The sequence below is a fragment of the Halyomorpha halys genome, unplaced genomic scaffold (assembly GCF_000696795.3).
Source record: "Halyomorpha halys isolate HHAL.00 unplaced genomic scaffold, Hhal_1.1 Scaffold3928.1, whole genome shotgun sequence".
NCBI lineage: Eukaryota > Metazoa > Arthropoda > Insecta > Hemiptera > Pentatomidae > Halyomorpha > Halyomorpha halys.
Genome location: NW_027108300.1, coordinates 1 through 4,469, shown reverse-complemented (window position 1 = coordinate 4,469; position 4,469 = coordinate 1). Strand labels below are relative to the sequence as shown.

Genomic DNA, 4,469 nt, shown 5'->3' with positions numbered 1-4,469 from the left:
TATATATACACACATTAATAACACTTCAAATAATGTCTGAAATTGTAATTTTTAATTGTTTTAATTTATTTACCTGTTTCAAACTGGCGCCAAAGTTTGTTCTATATTCCAACTCTTAAAACTAAATGAAGGTCTAACAAAGAATCTCTGAATGATTGCCTTCACCCCCTTAAATAGGTCCAGCCTTGAATCATATTTACTTTGTTGCCAAGGAGCAGATACGAATTTAATCTAATTTAAACAATGCATCTTCTCTAACTTTCTCAATTTAGAAGTTTGATAAGGAACAAATTATTTCTTAAATTTGTTGACTGAAAGGCAATTATTTATATAGTTACATAAGGTAAATATTTATCTAGCATTTTTTTTTAACTTTATGGGTTTACAATGAATTGGACATACCTAAAATTGTTTAAACAACAACTCGGTGTCAGTCAGTAGAGAATAAATTCGATTTACTAAAGTTATTTTTATCAAATCCTCTACTTACTTCAAAAACTATCCCCTACTCATTCCCAAGTCTTCTTTGAAAATAGTTCAATAGTTTACTTAGAGAAAAGTAGAGGAAAACAACTATGAAAATTCAGATATTTTCTAATACCATTATTCAGACTCTGAAATTATAAATTTCGTAAACGTAGCTGAAGTAATTTTTATCTAATTAATTTAAGGTTTTTTTTTGTTTTTTTTACAAGAATTTAACATTTTCCTTATTTCTAGTATTTATTAAAAACTTAAAATCATTTACGGGGGATTCTAAAACTATGAACTATTTAGAAAACTAAAAGTGTAGACAAATCTTAGTTGGCTAAATTAAAAATAAAAATACTAGTGTGATCAGACAGGTTTTCTGATCATAAAACAGTATGTTGTACAACTCGGAATAAAATTTCCCATTATTTAATTTTGTAAATAAAACAAGAAATAAAAATTATTATTTGGCTTTTAGGCTACTCATAAAGCTAAAACGTTCGATTTCTTTCGAATAATTTTTGCCATTGTTACAAAGAGCCTTGTGAAGGTATGCAGGCATATCAACCTACAATTTGTTGTCTTGAAACGAAAAAGTGGAGAGCCAAAGAGACCACTCTATGTTTATCCGCTTTTCACAAAAAAATAATAATAAAATAAAAAATAACTAAAACCCAACTTCTTATTGTTGTTGTTATTAAAATTTGTAAAAAATGTTCAGCAACATTTATCTCTAGTCATGAAACGTATGCATTTGTTTGATTAGAGATCGGAAGGCCAAATACCATTTAGAATTTTCTTCAATATTTACAATCACGTTCAGTCTTCCGCAGCCTTACACCTGAAGAATATAGAATGCATCAGGGGGATTAGATGAAATACCCATAGGATTCAAGATTTTTAAACATTTTATTTGCTTAATTTTTAGGTGCCGTATACAACTACAGGGTTAGAGGCACCGTATTCTGGATTTCGTTGTTACATTTCTTGGTACAGGCTGTTCTCCTTTAGAAACTTAAACAAATTAATCCAATTTTCTGGAAGTAAGGCACGAGCTTATGAAACCTTTAATCGGTTAGTATTTGGCACAAAGAACTATGATATGGAATATTGAGGATCATCCTTGTGATTCCACCAGGCCTGATGTCAAAATTGAAAACATTTTGTCCTATCAACAAAAAATTGAATACGAATCTATATTGCTATGTTGTTACATATTTATTTTGTTTTTAAATAAAGTGAAAACGATTGTAAAGTACGATAACACATACAATTATTGTTTTAAAATTCAAGGTTAATAAATAAGTCCATTTATACTTATTAATGGTTTTCTATGAAACTAATGACATATCTTTTTTGTCAGTTGATTTTTTTTGTTAATGATTCTATTTATTAATTTCAATATCACATTTTTTTTTAATTATTAACTTATTTCGTATCATATTTAATTAGGAGCTTCTTAATACTTAATGCGAGAATTCATAACGTAATCTTTCCGCAGTATCTTCTTGAATTATCTAATTCTGGCTGATTCATTGTTGTACTCCAAACAGTAACAAAAAACTTCTAATTTGATGCTGAAAAAATATAAAATAACACATAAATTTATTATTGAACATTATTTCATAATTAATAAAAATATCAAAATAAATTACCTTCACTGACACGTATATTGGTTAATTGGCTCCCATACAAGCAATCAGCTTTTTTTCTCTTTTCTGAGAGTAGATTTACCTTTCAAAATCCTGATGATAATTGTAATTGTTTTCCAGGCTAGGAACACAACTGCTAAGAACACACTCAATAATAATAATAAAACATCTATGAGGTGCAGCTGGATGTATGACATGCTGAGAGCTTTCGGTTTAAGAACGTCTGGGTACTTGATGACGTGTTCTATCCAGAACACCGCTTCATTTGCAGGTTCCACAGGTCTATCTCGGAAGATTTTAGACCTTTTTATCATTTCTTCTTTGTACCTACACAAATTAAATTAACAAATTAATCATTGAGAATTTTATTTATTCTCTCAAATTAGATACAAAATTTCTATTTATATGAAATTAATTAACCGGTTTAATTATCCACACAAGCAACAGATATTTTTTTAATAAGATTCTTTAATAATGAGTTTTTAAAAAAAATGAACGTTACTTAACGCAAGATATTTTTTTTTAATTTATTTATTTATTGATATTTACAACTGTATAAAAAAATACAACCAGTAAATTTGATCATTATGACATAAGGATGTAGAGAAACTACCCAGTAACTCTTAAAACAATTTACAATATAAGGTCACGAGGCCATCTTCTTTTCAGGCGCCTCGGAGGATTGCCAGGAATGGAAGAGGAAGCAAGGTTAGAAACGAAGGCAAGATATAGAATCATATTTTTGATAACGTTTAATGTGTATTGATTTGAATTATCAAGCACAGAAAAACGCCTAATCCAGAAAAATATACAATTACCATGTACAACTTTAATTTTATATTAGAAGAAGATAGTTAACCGTAGGAAGTAGATTAGAGGAAGATAGTCCGGATGGGGATCAATAAAGGTATCAAAATAGTGAAAGAAAACTATTTGTTGTATGATGCTGAGGCAGAAGGTCCCAGTTGGTATCATGACGTCACTCTAATCAGCCCTGACGAATCCCAGCTAAGTGGGGCGAAACGTTGGTTAACAATAAATAGTTTTTGTTACTTTTGAAACCTTTATTGACCCCTACCCGGACTATCTCCCTCCAATCAACTTTAATTTTGATTTAAGCTCGTTGTATTTTGCTCAAAAAGTACTGATCTGTCTGGGAGCACATACAACGAGAGCCATCTACACTGATTTCCCAGAAGTATCAGCATTCCTGTATCATATGTCTGCCCCTTTGCCCTACTCATAAGGAAGAACACAGTCGTCATTCAGTCAACACTTAGTCTTGCATCAGAAGTGTAATTTGCCAGTTCTATTGTAATCATTCTAATTGGTTTGAACAATTATTCCTTTTAGTATATATATTATTTTTTATAAAAGAACATTTTTATTTACAATTATTGAAGGCAGTTACCATAATCACATACACTTGTGTACTTTAATATATAATATAATGAAATGTTTCTTACGTTTTATTCGATAGAACTTCCTTCACCATTCTTGAGAGATTGTCATAGTTAATCTCACTAAGTCTCAGCATTCTACCAATGCCTGCTTCTTCAACAAACCTGAAATTCTTAGGCTGGTCACCAAAGAAGGGTATGCCTATCACAGGAACGCCAAAATGCACAGCTTCTACAAGACTGAGGTAGCCCCCGTGGGTAATGAAGAGAACAGTGTTATTGTGGGCTGGAAATAATAGTTTCAATAAATAAGGGAAAATTCTAACGATGGTTAAGAGTAAGAAAGTATTTCTATTATTAGAAAATTAATTGTACTTTTATTTTATACTTGCTGATATTTGAAGTAAATATGTTTTAATGTATATAAGAAAGCCAGTCAAAATGACAACGGTAATCATCGGACAATTTAAGGTAATTAAGAAAAGAAGGGAGGGGGATATAAAATAAAGATAGTAAAAAAAAAAAGAGAAAAAAACGATTTTTTAAAATTTATTTATTTTATTCCGCCCACTTTGTAACGTATTATTTCACTTCTTAAACTTTTTATAACACATTTGTCGTCACCCTCTTATATACGTTTTCTCTTTTTAACTGTTGTTAAATACTCATGACACTTTTTCATCTTCTGGTACTTCGTCATCTTTGTATGTATATATATATATAAAATACGGACTGTCAGCTGACAGGTCCATATCAGCTGATCGAGAACAGCTGACCTATTGTATATATATATAGACGGACAGGCTCCGCAAATAGATTAGTATTTTACAGCAGTTCAAGCGAGTTATATCTTTTTCCTTCTTCTCTTTTTTGACATTGTGCTTTCGCCAATACTTAACTGGTGCCGAAACCCGGGAACTTTAGATACCGGAGTAATTTTCTCTAA

The 4,469-nt window shown here is 30.4% G+C and overlaps 1 protein-coding gene and 1 long non-coding RNA gene across 2 annotated transcripts in view; both read right to left on the bottom strand.

Annotated features, from left to right (window-relative positions):
- Nucleotides 1–231, bottom strand: part of LOC106691866 (UDP-glucosyltransferase 2) — a gene marked incomplete at its 3' end in the record, with an annotated part of 9,307 nt that extends 9,076 nt beyond the window's left edge. The window contains 1 exon segment of the mRNA XM_067046647.1: nucleotides 74–231.
- Nucleotides 232–1,363: 1,132 nt separating this feature from the next.
- On the bottom strand, nucleotides 1,364–3,812 carry LOC106691867 (uncharacterized). Its single transcript, XR_001344870.2, has 3 exons — nucleotides 3,590–3,812; nucleotides 2,127–2,450; nucleotides 1,364–2,048 (listed from the first exon to the last, which is right to left on the bottom strand). It is a non-coding gene; the product is annotated as an uncharacterized lncRNA (long non-coding RNA).
- Nucleotides 3,813–4,469: the final 657 nt, after the last annotated feature.